General features: G+C 36.5%; 1 protein-coding gene across 3 annotated transcripts in view; it reads left to right on the top strand.

The window, feature by feature from the left end:
* The first annotated feature begins 7851 nt into the window (after positions 1–7851).
* The window catches only part of LOC108972910, a 136521-nt gene continuing 125738 nt past the window's right edge, over positions 7852–18634 (top strand). For all 3 annotated transcript variants that reach the window (XM_018939806.1, XM_018939822.1, XM_018939814.1), the window contains exon 1: positions 7852–8079. The gene's annotated coding sequence lies outside the window, so the exon portion shown is untranslated. The remainder of the gene's footprint in view (positions 8080–18634) is intronic.

The raw sequence follows: 18634 nt of genomic DNA, 5'->3' as shown, positions 1-18634 counted from the left end.
TATTTTGTAAGCAACTCAAACATGAAAAGGTTAAAAATAAATAAATTTTACATAGATTTCGTTAATATTATGAAACAAAGTCAACATATATTTTTATTTTTTATTCATAATTATGTTTTTTGACTATGTTATAGAAAATTCAATATTTGTTATCGACATATTTATTTTCATTCAAGTATAAAAACATCTCTGAATAATGAAATGAAAATCGTCTCAAGTCTCAAAAATTGTCTCTGTCAAATTTAGAGACTTAATACTGTATCACAGTACAGAATCGCACGGTTATTTTCAATTCAATTTAGATTTGTGTTCAACCAAGGCGCTCATGGTTCAAAAATTATAAGAATTTTTTATTTTCCGAACACGGTTTCCACTAAACTTTCCTGCTTCCTAACTGACTTGTATAGACCCCATTGCGTTCTCACTCTCTCTTTTGTGCACACTCTCGCTTGTCATTCCTTCATATTTATCGTTCGATATGTGTGTTGCGGTTGATGCATTTCTTATCAGTGAAAAGACAGAGTATACAGTTATTTAGTTGTTTATTTGCATATATGAGTGGCTGAGTGTGTGTTAGTATTGCAATGGGGTCATACACACACATATGTATGTGTAAATGTGTGCATTTGTTTGATATCTCAATCAGCTGATTACAGTCTCTGTGGGTGTAGCTATTTCGAATTCGAAGAGCTCGGGTGAGAGCGAGAGTTATTTTCTGTGTACATTCCGAGCTAAGAAAGTTTACTTGCATTCTGTATGCGCGTGTATGGGTAAACGGTACATACATACATATGAACATATAGATAAGTGTGACAGCTATGCCTGCATGTAGCTGTTATCAGCAAGAGGTTAGAGAGTGGAAGAAATCGATTAACACTGAAATTCTGTATTTATGTATCGTTTTACATTCTAAAGACGGCTCTTATTAAAAACTCATATCGCACGAATCCCTATCAACTTTGGTTGTGTAGTTCGGCAGCAGCCATCACAAATATTTATAAGCACGAAAATAAGCCGTTATTTATGTACGTGTGTATATGTATGTAGATATAAACTCATAAACAAACATTTGATACGCTCACGATTCTCAGTAGTTACCAATTCGTTATACTCATGCCAAACAGCTCTCTCTCACAACCACCTTGCCTTATGGAGATTTGTTGATTATAAAAAGCTGTCGCACTTTTTCCGCTTTAGTAGTGAGCCTTCATTTGTGTGTATGAGAAAAAGTTTTCATAGAGAGATGAGCTTTGACACTGCGTGTAGTTACTAAATGAAAATTTCTATGTTATAAGAGCGAGACACACACACACACAGACGAATATACCTGTATAAGTATGCGGATATGTAAAACAATAACATTGGGAACTGTGTTTAAGCGAGCATTACGATTTCGTTTATTTTGTTGCTGTATAATGTGATTACACTGAAGAAAAAAAAGTAACGCCGTATATACATTCTGAAATTTTTTGCCCTCGGAAAAAAGATGCTCCCGAGGTGACAACATAACTCCTTACTGGATCAGCTAAAGTGAAACGTGTATTAGTTAAAACCTTWACTTAGAACTTAGACGAAGGAAAAAAACTGGAAATTAGATTTTGGGCAGACATTTTTACAAAACAAATTTCAGTGAAAATTTCGCGAAATTTTTTTTCAAATAGTTGTAATCGAAAAAAAGTCCTTCATCCAAGTCTTTAAGAATTGTATATCAAAGAGCTGTGTAGAATTTCTTGAAGGTCGGTTGAGTAGTTCTCGAGAAATCTTGCCAACCGAGTTTCGAGAAAAACGTGTTTAAAGACGGCGCATTTAGCCTAGGTAGTTTCGAGCGCACAAGTTTTTAAGGCTGTATCTCCGAAACTATTACTCGGATCAACTTGAASATTTAGCACAATATTCTAGAGGTGTCGTCGAATTTAATAAGACAATAAAAAATATGGATATTTTGAAACCCGTATACCCATGTAACCCCTTAAGGAAGTGCACATAAGTTGAAAGTGGGATATGCTTGTCTTGTCCACATTATTTGCCTAATAATCTCATGACATTGATTCAGAACTACACCTGTTTCTTTAAAGTATTTCTATATTTTTTTAATTTAAGTTACTACCTCAGCTGGCTGGTTCAAGAAAGCTCACAATTCAAAATCCGAGCCGAGTGTAAAAGGATCTCATAATTATTATAATAAGAGCTTAGAAGGTACATATATGCSGAGCATTGTAGGTAGCGTGATTCAATATGAATAGTATAGCCAGCACTTATAATATTATATTTCAGTTAAACATTCTAAAAGATCCGATCCGTTATTTACCGTGTAACGTGCAATACTTAAACTGAAATGAGCCAGACATCGCTGCCTTCGWAGCAACGTCAATGCGAGTACAAACCAAAGAGCGTGTATGTCACTAAAGCAGCGTTAAATACTCAGCTGGCTCCGTCCCGGTGTTTTCCGCAGTCAAGTTAGTTGGGAAAATGATGGGCTCAAAAACAAACTGCTGGTATTAAATGTATCGCGCAYACATACAAACTCATACAAGCAGGTATGGTATGTAGACAGAAGAATCACTAAAAAGGCAACAACACATGCATATACGCAACACATACACACATGCACATACATAGCCAGCAATGTTCCGCGTTGACTAGATGGCACATTGCGGTGCTTTTTGACCAAGCGAAAAATCATAGGCCAAACAGTTGATATCGGAACTTGCTGGCATTTGGTTGTGGAGTGCGCGTTGGTACAACTACTCAACGTTTTTTCGTACGTACGCCACGAAACGAGTACGAGTGTTTTATATGTGCATTAGTAAAGCTCTCGAAACGACGAAGGCGAATTACATACAAGTGGATGCGCGCGCGATTTCTCTCTCTGAATTTTCAGTGAGTGGTTAGTTTTTTGGTGGAACYCATTGAATTCTACCACACGAAAAAGAAAACAATTTAGCAATCTTTTCGTGAATTCAGGAAAAGTGAAAAAGTCTTRTGAAATATAAAAATTTGGCACATTGGCAACAGTTGACAACAGTTTTGACCGAAAAGTATATAAAATGCGTTAAAGAATTAAATTAGCGAAGCGCGAAGAAGGCTGCGTGCAGACGAAAAAAGCTGAGTGGCGTGAATTAGTAGGCTAAAGTTGTTGTTAGTTTCCCCYTGCTGTTTGTTTATTTGGATGAAGATACATAAGTCTCCATATACGTCACAAGTACTCCATGATTAAGTGGCCAAAGCAGTAAGAATAAATAATAATTCAAAAATAGAAATGTGAAAAGATGGCAATAAATCTGATATTAAGCCATCGGTACCAGCTTTCTCAACAAAGCGTGTTGTTGTGGCTATTTCGAGTTTTCATTTCTTTCAATACCCATCATTTGATTGTTTGCATGTGCTCTTATGCTTTTGCCTTCCTTTTTGCTGCYGCTGCCAAGTGACCCAAAAGTTTTGCTCTTGCGTTTCGGCTGCTTGAGAAAGTGCGCGTTGAATTGGTGAAAATTTCTCAATAAAGCAGGCATCGACCAGCCACAATAAGAATCAAATTGAAATTGCAGAAAACCACCGCCAACAATAAACAGCACATCGAGTAAAAGGTGTAACAATTGGCCATTTKATTGTTTGGGTAAGCCCGCCGACGAGCTAGTGAAACCAACCAAAAATAAACCTTTGCTTGCAAGAACTTTTTCGTGGCGTTGGTGACAGCCAAAAGCAGCGAGCAGCAATCGCCACGATGCAGCTAGAGAAATCAGCGTGTGTTTGAAAGTAATGGCATAAACAAGTCGAAATTGAAAATAAAAATATTTGCTTTAAAGTGCACCGTTTATTTGGACTTTTATAGCTTTTCCTGTGCTGCCTTTCTATTCACTTTACTCACACTATTTTGGCGTGTTTACTTTGGGTGGCTGAATGGGTGGTGGCGTCGGTGGCCGCGCACTTGCCGCAAAGAGCGCCGATCACTGCCACTGTCACTGCCACTGTCAACTTGACGGCGRGTGGTGTGACGCCAATACGCCGCGCACTTTCGGCTGCCAAACATTAGAGCCACCACATGGCAGTGTGTGAGTGACTGCTGTTGTTATTGTTTTCAGTTGGTTCGCCATTCATATTTAATTGCTGCAAAGAAATCAATGGACGCCGAACGTTTTAGTGCTGCAAAGCTAAAATTATCGACAGAAAGTTAAAAGTGCTTGCGGTGGCAAAAAAGAACAAACGCTTTAAGTGAAATGTGAGTAATTTAGTGAGACATRTAGTACACAAATGTATGTACGCTGCTTAATTACATATGGTGAGCTAGTCACTTTTTTATTATCCAACAAACAATTGGCTTGAGCTATTTTTAGCAGCTCCTTWACACATGCCAGTCAGCCAGCAATTTGTGAAATTGAAAGCAATTTTGGTTGTTATAGTGCTTTTTATGGGAAGTTTGTGTGCATACATACAGCAGATAGCAGTCGCTCACGTTGAGCTGACAGACCCGTCGCACTGTCTTATCAATTATCCAATAAATGTCAGTGCCGCCGGTCAGTGCGACAACCGGCCGACGAGAGTTTTGCATTTCGGAACACTAAACCGTGTACATACATATGTTTAGATTTAGTTTGTAGATAAGTATGATTATACATATGTATACATAAATATGTTTATATGTATGTATGTGCAGGTGCATGGGCAGAAACATATTTTTATTTATTTACGGTTTATGCACGTGTGTATGTGTGCTTTCGCTTAGTGGCATTTAGTAGGCAGGCGGACTGATTGACAGACAAGTGAGGCGACTTAATAACATTTCAGTTGTGGCACTGATAAAAGTACCGTTATGCTCGCTTAAGTGATACTGTATATTCATCATATAAATAGTTACATACATATATGTATGTATGTACATACACACCTATGTGCCCACATGCTGGTGCATTTGACAAAGCCGTGATATCAGTCTGAAGCTTTGAGCGCTTGAAATGTTACTTTCATATAGTGACATCTGTACACTTATCTATTTTTATTCACATTGATTTATGATTATGAATKTTTCCTTTGATAAAAATTTCAATTTCCGTACGCCGCGGTTCTTATATTGATTATTTTGTTTCGGCTACATTTAATGGCGTATAGTAACAACCCCCAAAAGGGCAATTGCAGAATGAAATTTTTTGAAAAATACGCACACAGCGACAGTAACAGCACGAAGAAATGTGATGGAAGAAATGTCTATTAAATTTTTATACATAATTCATATTAAAAAATTGTTGAGAATTAAGTATATTGATCAAATTTGAATTCTTATTCCTTTATTAATTAATAAAATTACTTAAATTAAAAAAAAAAAATTAAAAAATCCACAGCGTGGCAAATTAAGTGCAGAAATTAAATTAATTAATAATTCAATAACAATTTTATTAAAGAACAACACAAAGTCAAATGCCTCAATTATATTATGTCTGTATGTATGCAAATATGCTATTCACGTTTGTAGTAATCAAATTGCTATAATTCGCTATACTCAAGCTGCAAGCAATTAAACAAACAAGAGCTGGGTGAAAATTGTATGAAATCGAAAATTCAGAGATTCCAATGCCAGAAGTACATACTATATCTAAGCCGTATAAATGTGCGCCATGCACAGGCTAAAAGCATGCAATAAATCTGAGCTTAAGTTTTTTAAATTGACTGTACAATCAGCTACGGTTGAAAATGAAAAGCAAAAATTTGATTATTTATCAGATCAAAACCATGTTAAGTAATTGGAGAACTATGTACATATTATATATAGTACATATGTATACCGAACTTGCAGAAATATTTTGAAAGGAATCGAATCATTTCTTCACGGGTACTCAATAAAGCAAACCCAAAAAGGGTCTTTCGAAAAAAACGCATTTAATGATAAATAGTTCAATGTTAAAATGTTCCTGCGTTTGAAGTTCAGAATGCATTTTTAAACACTCTGAAACGCCTGTTCAAATTTGCGTGTAACTTCGAAGATATTAACCGGAACGATATGGATTTTTCTGTGTGTATAATGAAAAAAACGATGTTTTCAAGATTATAATTGAACATAGCACTTTGAGATGAGCAGGTACACTTTAGAACCCTGTAACCCAACATTTTTTTAAGTATTCATTTAAAATTTGAGTATGGTATTTTAATAGCATAAATGATCAAAAAAAAAAAAAAAAAAAAAAAAATTGGGAAATTTCATATAAAAATTCTTAGTATTTTGCTATATTTCACATATGTTTTAACTCTCATGCTTCTGTTGCTTATTTCCCTGCGAATAAATATATGCATAATATTTATATTGCTAGTTCGATAATAAAATGTATGAATAAACTATCGATTTGCATTAATAAAATACGCGTTATAAGCGCTTTATTGTCAACAAGTCAGTCGGTCGGCTGTTCGTGGATTATATTTATGTAGGTAATCCCCAAGTTATTACTTTTCCACCGTTATACCACCGAAATCGGTACTTCAAATTGGTTTATTTCTAAATCTATGTATGTATGTATGTATGTAGATRTGTGTACTTTCCATAAAAGCAAAAATATTTATAAGCTAGATTTTACAWACCGATATTAAAGCACTCAAATACATKTGTATATAAWATATACATATGCAAATATATATAAATACATACATATGTATATGTATAAATATAAATGCATTTATATAAGTTTGCATTACTRCGCTCGAAAGTTCTCTGTAATTTTGTAAAATTATAAATGCAGTCGCTATTGCAATTTTGTGCCGTCAATTGCAGTGCTCAGGCATGCACAGGCAGGCACAAACATGCATTACGTTGTTATTGCGTTGTTGTGCTTACATTGATATGAATGTACTTTTTGCAGCGTCCCTTGTAATCGGTCTTGTTGATTCACTCGYATTTGCATACGAACACACATACTCACACGTGATATTATTTTCAGTTAATCCACAGCGAGATTAAATAAATTGGTCTGATTGTTTTGAGTGTTTTCTTGTGCGTGTTTATTATAAATAATTTCCTTATCAGCAAAGTGCCCAAACGAATCGACCTTAAACAATTATAAATACACACAAACGCACATATATACATAGTTACATATTTACTTCAATGCTCACAGCGAAGCGACGGCGTTTTTTCGTTCCTTTTACTATGATCGCTTTGTTATTAGCCATAAATCCATTAACAAATTCATTGTTAGATGACTTCGTTCGCCTATGTTTTGTTTCTCTAAACGAGATCTTACGGCATCACATATTTCGGCGATTATTCGGCTTTTAGCTGGAATGTCAATGGCTTTTAGGCGAGTTCATAGTTTGGGTAAAGAAAAGCGAATGCGTAAATTTATCATTGCACTCGGGTCGTCAAAAAAGATGATAACAGAAGACGAGAAGAAGCACCGTTTCGGATACAATAAGTTGTGCTCGTTCATCTTACGAGAATCGAATAAATGCGCAAATGTTTTTGTGCAGTTATGCGCCTAGTTTCACGCCACTCCTCTTTTCGACTACAAGCGATTGTCTTGTGATTTATGTATAGCGTAAATATTTACTTGAGCATTTTTTAACGTGCAACAAAAATAAAGAAAAAATTCGCAATGAGAAGAATACATAAATGCTAGGAATTAACAAGTGTAATATTTTTAGCGATAAGGAGTGTRTATGTAAACACCGTCGCACGCACACCCTCACACACACGGACAGTGCAGTTAAGCGCGTGTGAGTACTTGATACGGCAGCGCTATTTGTTATTTTAATTCACATACAGCAGCCGCAATTAAATTAGCATCAGCGGCTATAAAGTGTGCGAGTGCCCCTGAAATGTACGAATTGATTGCGCGAAAATTGAGAATAATAATAAGCAATAACAAGTAATAGTAATAACAAAAAGCGCAGAGTACTTGTCTGTATGTATTGGTTGAACTCGGCATTATCAGTGTTTCGCAAAAGTTGAAGTGTCGTTGTGTGTTACAAACAGAAAAGCAAATCTGTGGAAATTGCAATTATTCAGCAAGTGGTAATTAAATTAGTTGCAACCAGAAGTTCAGTGGAATYTGCTGTGAGAGCTGTTAGCGCTGGAATACAACCGAAAATACACAACTGAAGGTGAGTTTTCCCAGAATTTTGCATATTTTATGTAAATAACAATTGTGTAAATAACGAATTTAGAAGCAATAAAAAATGTAAACAATTCAATGAAAATACTTAAAGTACGCTAATCAGTTAGGAATATTTTAGAGGTTCGTTGATGTGAAGAAGTCTTTGCTTAAGATAAGTTCCGGAATTGGTGGTTCTAGGAGAGCTTGATAGARTTTATATAATACTTAAGACTACAGTACGGCTTTGATAGAATATCAGATGTAGGTTAGGTTTGTTACTAATCGAGCGAATTACGTGAGACCACTCGTATTTTTTTACRTCTTCCACCCATCCGTGTGAATTTATGGTTTATCCCCCAGTTGTCCCCATTTGTTAAACACACCAGGCGGCGAGGCGTTCTCGAGCACATTCGAGGAATGTTTGCTCAACGTCGTYTTCTGTCATGTTGGTTCTTCGACTTTTCCGATTCTGTGGAGGTACTTTTTGAGGAATCCGAGGTATGTTAAAAGTCGACATTTTCAAATTGACGGCTTGTCCATAAGTTAAGGCCTTTTATTAGTCTAGCCGTCCATCARCCGTGACTCTCATTCCTCCATATTCGTTTCCATGTTGTTATTGTTATTGTATCTTTCTTTATTTGTTCTATTGTTCTATTGTGCTCTTGTTATTTTCGGGTGTTTTCTTTAGCTCCTATAGCTTTTCCTTTCGTATGCTAGGAGGTCAATTGGAGCAGTAMAACTTATAACTGAAATTGCGTCGCCTGACACTGTTTGGTAGAGTGATGGAACTCGGAAGACCTCGGTGCGGTGCACTTTGGCCAATCGTTTACGCCTTTTTAAGTATATCTCCCCAGATATTAGCTCCGTAAAATATGATGCTGATTGCATCGACATTAGGTGATTTCTTGGCTGGGGCATGCTGTGTTGGCCATTAGTCTCTTAAGCTGGAAAGTGATTTTTGTTGCCTTTCCTGCGGCGTGCTGGATTTGTACCCACATGGTTAGTCTGTGGTTCAGTCTTTAGCCTACGTAGTTTACTACATTTTGTGTCCTAAGGCTATCCGTAGTCGTTTGCATACTTATTTCCAGGAGTATGTGCTAATTTGTTAGCAGCARCAGCTCTGTTTTTTCCGTAGCAAGCTGGAGGTTGTGTGAGTCGAGCCATGCTTGCGTTTGTATCCTGATCTGGTTACAGGTAAGCTTTCTTCGCGCTTCTTGAGTGGCTCGTGCTGCAATGTTGTGCGTGTAGCTAAGTTACAAACGATTCATTTGACATTTCGAGTTTTTGCATAGCGGCTTAGCTAATGTTCCACCAGTCTGGGYCTAGAATGGATCCTTGTGCTGCTGCAGGATATATTTTTATACCCTTTTGTACTATGAAAAATGCACCTGCAAAAGGTATTATAGCTTCGATTAAGTTAACGATTTCTTGTCCTTAATATTGTATAACAGCTCTTCAGGGATTTTCTTCCCTGCCAATGTAAATAAATACCTATTTGCTCAACCACAAGCTTAAAGGCTTTACAGTTAACTTGTATCCCATGCACTATAAACCACTTATTACCCAAAGAACTTAATTATTTTCTGTACACTTTGACTCTGTCCTTGTCGGTGTCTTCAATATATAGTATAAGATACAAATCCACTACTACATATCATACACACATAGCACATGTCTGTACGTATAAAATACTCTTCAATGAGTGATTATAGTACAAAAGAATTGACATCCTATGATTTTCAATCGTGGTTTGTAGAACGCGTGCAACCTAAAAATACCGCATTTTCGTTTGCCATACGAAAAATATCAATTTTCGAAATAGTGTATTGTTAATAAACGGATTTCCTTTCTGTTATTATTTTCTTCATGGAACATTCTTCACTGTCCTTCACTTAACTTGTTGATTTGTATAGTATATTGACACATATTATAATCTAAGATTTAACTAATCCGTTTAAAATTGATATATAATAAACAATTATAATCAAAGCAATGAATAATAAAATACTCAATATGGGTATTATGTTCTCCAAATGGAGGCTCCTAATATACATATCGACACTCATTTATACTGATGTAGTGATTTACAGTTCTCTTTGCCGTAAATAGCTTAATTACATTTGCTTACTCAACACATTGTAATTATAAGTAGAATATAAGTGTGTAACGACACTGCTTCGGAGTCAATGGCGTCACTGCTCCTCTGTTTTATCGCCGTCTGTGATGTCTGAGCACCTCATGCGGTTCCCAACACTTCAACAGTTTCGAGCCATTGTGCCGCATGACTTTTGTTCATGGCAGACCTGGGAAATACCGCTACGTAAATGTGTGCCATTGTCCTCACAGCGGACGGACAAAACGACGTAAGCATATGTGCGACAGATTGCCACACGGATGCATGAATACGCACACGTATGTGTTGCGCATATGTAAGTAGGTGCAATGATGTGACGGTGTGTATTTCGTGCAGCATTTTCTGAGTTTTATGCTCTTGTCTATTAGAAGTCGCTTGATTCTTCCTTTTTGTATACTGGAAAGCATTTCAGCTCATTTAAAAGTACTTATTTATACATATAAATACATATATATCAATTTGATTTATTTCTCGTCACGACTCGCTTGGCGCAAAGCGTGTCATTCGGCAACTAAAGCAGGAAAGTATCAAACCCGTAAAGCCGCGCCCTCCATCATTTGCAATTTGATAAGTTTACTTCGTTTCTTTTCAACCGTGTCAACTCCTAATAACTCCATCCATACGTCTGTAGGTATCATAGGTATTGTGGCTCCAATTTCCATTGTTGCTGCAACTATTATTCGCCATGGCAGCTAAGCGGCTATTTCCTTTCTTCTGCCCTCCTTCCGTGACACGCGAACCGGCCTTTAATGAGCGTGTCGGCTCGTTAGTTACAAACCAAAAAAAGTATTTACCTTCCGCTACAGTTTTCGTTTATAGTCTTTATCGTTTGATCGACTGTTCGACAGTCCAAAAAAGAAGAAAAGCGAAGATTTCGTTTACGATTGTGTGATGTGTTGGTAGCCTCGTGCCTAATGTTGATACTGACTTTTAATTGTAATGTTTCTTCGATTACAATCAACAGTTACTTCTGCGTATCTGTTCTCGATTTTTGGTATGGCATCTCTTTTATTTATTACTAGGTCGTTTGAACTTTTGTAGAAAATAGCTTTGTCTGTTATTTTTAATGTTAGGTATTTCCTTTTGCTCAATTCCGTTATAAAAGTTGGCCAAATTATACCCTCATATATATATATATGCATGAGAGCGCGCTTGCTGCCCATGATTTTAAGGGAAAAGGGAACACAACTATTTGCTTCGTTACGTCTATTCAAAGTCCTAGGTATATTTGTCGTGAGACTTCGGGCTGTTTCATTCCTTTCCTTCCTTTTCATTCGCGTCACAATTTTCCTTTAATTCACTTAAGATGACAAAGAGTGGAAAGAAGCAMGGAAAGCTGCGAAGAAATGGGGAAATTAATAAGTGTGTGTCTTACTAATGTTTAMTTTTGGTGCAACCATATGTGCATATATTTATATACGTATGTAGCACGTGTGCTGTAAGGCAACTTAGTCTGTCCTATTGACGTTGTTGCCCCACTCAACTTCTAAGCTGTGTAAGTCGGTTAAGTGCGTGGCTTAAGTGCCTGGGTGGCTGGTGAATGTGGGCGTGTTACTAAATAAATAGATGTAAGTGTGTGCGTGTGTGAAATTTATATAATGATAATGTTAGTTATTGAATATGTATTAAAGAGTTGTTGTTGCGGCTATAATGGGGTGTGCTCATCCGTGAAATATTTCCACTCGGCGGCCAACTAAGAACATGATTGTATTTGTAATGAATGCCGTTAAGTGGGTGTTGTCTGGCGACAAGATAGTCTTGCTCTTGGTATAATATTTGTCTAATTAAAATGTGTATATATGTAGAAGAATACAGAATAAAAATGTAGCTTTGCAGAAGTAGATTCGCTGAAAAATATAAAATAATGCCCTTCGTAGCGAAAGAGAAAATGCGGATATGAAGGATCCACTAAGATTTGCCATAGATATCTCAWTTAAAAATTTTAGGTGCGAAAGCGATAATTTCTTACTGATTATTTTCAAAAATATAAATATAAGTAAAAAWTAAAAAATTAAGGAATGAGCCGAARATACAAGAGSCAAAACAATCTTTACAAACATTTTAAATTTTTAGCATATGTTTTTGACGCCTTTGTTGGTGACAACAATACTCCAATATTAATTTTTAGAACAAAACTATTTATACTCAAATTGGAATATAAATATATTTAAGAYAAAGACTACWCGAACATATTCCGGTGAGATGTTTTAACATTTTCTTTGATTTTGGCAATTCTATTGAGAAATATGTTCAAATTAAAGACCTTAAGGTTACTTATTGCCTGATCGCAAAAATGTAATTCTTTCCCTATTACCCCCACACACATCTTTTATGCAGTAAACCGTTTGAAATTCCATAAATAAGTACAACTTTAAATATACCTCGTTTTAGTAATAGTGTCCAAATTTGATAACAATCGATGAAGCAGTTTCGGTCCATAGGCAAAATTAATATACATACATATTTATTTATGTTTATTTTGTTATTGCAATAACTGTCAAACATATGCATTGAAATCCAGGACAACTATTTGATTGCCGCTCTTCTCTTCAGTCTTAGCAAATTGCCAATGTTTACATTTGGGAACATTTGACGTTTGCCGCGCAGGCGTCTGGTGACATGGAGCCCAAAAAACTGAGAACCAATATGATGAAGGTAAATTAACTGAGAGCATGAGATATTCCGGCAAGCTTTGCAGTGCAAATTCAGAAACGAAAGCAGAAACTTGAGAATAGCTCTGACATTTTTCTCATTTTAAAGGCTAGTTATGAAAAATTTGCTTTCACATTGCAATAATCAGTCCCACGGATTGCGTGYGAGAATTATTTTTAACTGCACTCTCTCTCTCTCTCTCTTTCTCATTTGAACTCTCTAACTCTCACGCATTTTTGCTAACAGCGTTCCGAGTATTGTCAAAGTCTCTGAAAGCTTTCCAAAGTTTATCCTTTTCAGCATGCTTCAATGTACACTGCCAGCAAGCCATCGAAAGTTTTCCTTTAAAGCTCTGCCCGTTTTCTCAATTCATTCGCACCCTTTTCGACGTCCTTAAATGCCACTCATGCACACACACACACACACACTTGTACGGCTTCTAAACCAGTGTGAGCTTTCAAGGCTAATTACTTGTGCCAAACGTTTGGCATTTGAACTTTAATCAAAATACCCGGAAGGCAGTGAGTCGGAAGAAGAAAGAATGCGTTCAAGGCAAAAGTTATGCCGTTGACAATGACGCCCGGAGGGAGGTAAATGAGTGCGCACACTGTGCCATTGGGAAATGTTTTTGTTTTGCTTTCATTGCTTTCTGCTCTTGTTGGCCGATGACGAGGGCAACTTGTTGATGTCRTTGGCCATTTCGCCCGTTTGTAGCCTCTTCCACGCGCCGCTCGGCTGGTGTCTGTGGATATTTGCTTTGATAATTTGGTACTTTGCAAGCATTTTTGTGTTTTAGTGCTGTGTTGACTCACCAACTTTTTGGTAAGGAATTTTGAAGTTACGTGGCCTTTGGCTCGTTTGTTATTGATTGATCCGAATTTACTGTAAAATTGTTTTTGAAAGTGCAATATTTCTTCGCAAGCGGGTGCATGGATCAGTGAAATTCCAGAGGTAAACTTTAATCTGGAAAAAAATATTTACTTTAATGAGTCGGTTCGCTGTTGGTTTTRCTTCAGGAATTCTGCTTACGCATAGTTTGAGTGTTGAACGTTGTTTTGTGTACAYAAACTAAGTGATAATGTTCAAATTAGACTCTCATTCTGTTTTTTTCGGCTTTCATTTAGGGGTGGAGGTGCTAAGCGAAGCCCTACAGGTTGAAACAAAATAAACAAGCGATATTTATCATATCTCGTTGCCATAAAAGTGTGTAGTTTTCCATTTTGTGTCTAAATTAAGCCTTATTCCGATGAATGTCAGCAATCGCACGTAGTTACTTATGAGTTATGAGTATATGATATTATTTTATTTGTATATTTTATTGCACCAACAAACAATAAATATCTATACACTTKTTGTTGCTCTGCTAAAAATGTAAGCTTTTTCACTTTCGGTGCWGAATATCAAAATTGTGTGATGATGTGTAATTTGGTGGTACGGATCAACGACAGCGACAGAGTTCGAAGGGAGAATCCAAGTTCATGTTAAACTATTTCATATGTTATGGGACAGTCAGTATTGAACTAAGATATTACTTTTAGAAGAACATAAAATCGAAAAAATTCAACTTAAGTGGAGTTACCACTCCTATCTAGACTTAAAGAGACTCGACAAAAAAATAATCTTTTAAAAATTCTTTAAATCACTTGCCATATTTCGTTTTAAATATAAGAAAAATGTCAATATTAAGGCTCTTAGGTGAGTACTTGGGTATCGTTCTTGATACAAAGCTTTCATGGAAACCAAAGTTGTGCTTTGACTTTAGGTCCGTAGGTTCCTAAATTTGATATGGTCTAACCGTTCGATAGAGGGTGCTGGGTAAATTATCAATCGCTAAACAGCTAGAAAGTGTTGAAAGACCGACTCTTATTATTAGCAGTGGTACTACTATTGTACACATAAAACCCTTGGAGACAGTCAGTACAGTCATTGCTCCAAGGTTGCTATCAGACTACGAGAAATCAGATATATAAATGGTCTCAGAGAACGTGTGCATCACCAATAAACTGAATGTCGTAGAGCCCTGGCTGACCTCATTAGCAGTCGCATCAAATTATTTACATATAAGACTTGTCTGGCTGCCTGGTCAATGTGGAAACTGGAAGTYTTATGATCTTGCAAAACACGCTTTTTGATAATGCAACTTGTCGAAGCTGTATATCTGGATATTTTCCTGAATACTGCCCAGCTTTTGCCAGACTAAGKTTGAAAAATCTCGRYTGTCTTCATTTTCGATGAACCAAGGAAATGGCTGGARCAGATATTACTCGCCTCAGAAAATCTGTGACTGGCTCAAGGCGAATTGACAGTATGCGACGGTATTTTTGATCCGTACATAGGAGTTCTGGGTGTCCAGTTTTCGAGAGATTTTTCACGGACGGTACTTGCCTAAAAATCTTAGGGACTCCGTGAAAGTATTCTAGAGTTAAACTAGAAGCTGACAATCATCTTATAATAAATTGGGGGTAAAGTACTCTTTGGTTAAGATTATGAAGAATTTTTATTGACAAGTACTGTAATAACTGTACTGTACCGCATTCTAAACTAAAGTWATTCACTGGTCATTTAGTGTACTGCACTGCGTTCCATTGGAGCTGAGTTAAATTCACYTAACGTCACCAACACTCTGATTGGATTATCGATTTAATTGAACGTCTTCGTTATTTCTACTTACTTGCCCCCTTTTATAACATTAGTTTTATAAGTCTTTAGCTTACATCGTCGTCCATATAATCACGATTAGTTACTCGCATTGTGTCCCGTTATTCAGAGTGTGCAACAAGTGCGCCCATGTCATCCCGATCACTTGCGTCGCTCGTTTTAATTGGCTTTTTTCGTAACGTTGACCTTTTTTCTTTTTCTTTTGCTGCTTACCTTTTTTCCTCTTTGACCTTTTGCAATGTGCGCCAAGTCACGTGCTCCCCCACCTAAATTCGCCTTGCTTTCCGCTTTTACTTTCATTGTGGAAAACACTTTCTTCTTGTCTAGTTGTCTATCCGTCCGTCCGTCCAACCGCCTGTCTGTCTCTCTGTCAATTTGCTTATGCAATATTTCTTTGCTCTTGTTGTTGTTATTTATAGTCAGACCAATAGATCCATCATTATCCCGCACTGAGCTCTGAGCACTGACCTATGGCAACCATGCTGGGCACGTTGGGTGAGTGGAAGCTGGCGTCGTTGTGTTTACAAATCCATTGTGGCAAGAGGCGAATCAACAAAAACCACAAGTGCTGGATACACTTAAAAGATTGGTGTACGTCTCTGTGAAGAGACCGAAGGGAGGACAGGGCTGGACTGTATATCATGCGCCATCTGCGACTTTTCGATTCGTAAATATGTGTGTGCATGTGTGTGTGTGGAGGGTATATGTAACAGCAGTGGCGTTAATGTTGCTGCTCGTTGGGTAACAACCGATTGCTCACTCTTGATTGCTGAAAGAGCAATTCGATGGCTATTGGCTTTGTTGTTGCCTATTCGATTTGCTTCTAACACAATTTGCTTGGTTGGGAGCCGTGGCCGCTGGCCGCTGGCCGCTGGCATATTTATTAGCTACGTCTACACATGAACGCCCCCGAAAAAATATTGCTCAACCCAATTGTATTTTTTGGTTACTTTCTGGTTTTGTTTGCCTTGATATTGGCTAGTCTTTCTATGCGCACACTTCCGTGGGGCGTACGAGTAAATTTAATAACAATATTCAAGTGATTTTTCAACGGTTCTGTCTCGTTTTTCTAATTGTGTGAGACACATTTAGCCATATGTGTATATTATAATATTTGTACGCACATTTGTTCTCATGACAACATCTATATATTCATTATATTGCGTGGACAAATATATACATATGTATATATGTATGTACATACGTATTTTTGTATATTCCTCGGTTAATGGTCCAATTTCACTTTCGCTCATTCGTTTGTGCTGTAATATCACTTTGAGGGCTAGGTGGATTGTGAGTATTTCGARTTCATGCTTTTGCTGACTTTGTTTTAGTCATGTATGAGGCGGTATATGTAACAAGGAGTGCATCGTATAAGTTTTTAACTTTCGGTCGAAGCTCAATTTTTGTACTGCTGGCATCTTTAAAGAATCTTGTGAGCTCTTTTCCAGTGTTTATATAGGTTCGGTTAGGTTAGTCTGGTGGTCCCATGAGTTACGCATAGAATTGTTTTGATACTTTGCGATACTAGGTAGAGTTCAGTTCCTAGGTACATGGGGAGTAGTCATACTTTAGAATATCTGCGCTTCATGCGAATTTCAACAGACTCTGTGGACTCACAATCGATACYTTTTCCAGTGTATCATAAATTGGGGACCCCAGATGCTTACAGCCACCAGACAGTGACTAGTTAGTTTTCCGATCATATTCCTACTGACTGATTTTAGTTTTGATGTTCTTTACCATGCTTCTGTCCAGATCGTCGTATAGACGTTTTTGAGTATTAGCCCTACACCATTCTCGTCCACTATTTCATTGYCMTCGTTGCYTTTGTGACCTGGTACCTAATAGAAGTGAAGTTGCTTGCTGTTTATACACATTCTTCGCTTCGTTAAAGCGTAGAGAGTGGCGAATCGAACAGTTTATTGATTGAGTACTAAATGAATTTGTGAGTTCTTGTGCTTTTAAAACAGTATTTGAGTAAAAAATATTATAAATAAATAAATCATAACTTTTTTAAACGAAAAACTAAATTCGCTTGTGTTTGCTCTGTCTCTTATACACATCTAGATGTGTATAAGAGACAGGAATTTGTGAGTTCTTGTGCTTTTAAAACAGTATTTGAGTAAAAAATATTATAAATAAATAAATCATAACTTTTTTAAACGAAAAACTAAATTCGCTTGTGTTTGCTATTATAAAATAAATATAATTCAATACTAAAATTGAATTTTCAAATTCTGCTCTACTTAGGCAGTCTCGAACCACCATATCCCCCATATAATACTATGATTGAATGTTGTGACAATGTGCCCCTCAAGCATACTATATACATATATATGTATGTATATTTAATATATGCAGACGTGTGTGTGTGTSTTTGGAGTGTGTTGTGCGTATCAAGTCATATTGGCTACGCCTTTAGCATATGTAAATATTTTGTTATTTATTTTTATCAAACACAATCATAAGTGACAATTTATACGAGAGTATGCGGTCAAGTCKCTATATAGTATATCGATCGATATATAACATATACATACCTCTACACCTAAAGAGATGAGTACTCTTTTGCGCACTTTGTTTCTTATTCTATTCCGGGCTTACAACTGAATATAGATAAATATATGTATATGTATGTATATGTATATATGTTTGTAGTATTGACATTACTGGACAGACCAATAAACAACTTTGTGAACAATGCTTTGAACACTCGAATTTTTGCACACACTTGTTAACACAATTCGATTGACTTATGATCTCCAAGGCAATATATACATAGATACTGTTGGTAGCTACTCCAAACGAATCAAATTAAGTGTGTGTATGTATATACATWTATATAATTAATTTTTACACTTCAAAGTCACGTCGAAGAATCGGCTACCAATTTCGAATGTCAAAATATCATTGGATATAACTAAGTCTGTTGAGTTTATGCATATGATCAGCATATTAGATAGAAATTGACCTTTATATGTAAATTTTTATTTTTTTTTATATTTTATCAAGAAAAAGAGTTAAGCAAACAGACAGACATGGCTGAATTGCCAACGTCATATGGCCGGGCCACATGAGTTTAGTAAGATCTCATGAAATCAATTATACTTGCCAT

The sequence above is a fragment of the Bactrocera latifrons genome, unplaced genomic scaffold (genome assembly GCF_001853355.1).
Source record: "Bactrocera latifrons isolate USDA-ARS-PBARC rearing strain unplaced genomic scaffold, ASM185335v1 scaffold_11, whole genome shotgun sequence".
Classification (NCBI taxonomy): Eukaryota; Metazoa; Arthropoda; class Insecta; order Diptera; family Tephritidae; genus Bactrocera; species Bactrocera latifrons.
The sequence above is the reverse complement of the archived record's forward strand: the minus strand, read 5'-3'. Positions and strand labels throughout refer to the sequence as shown.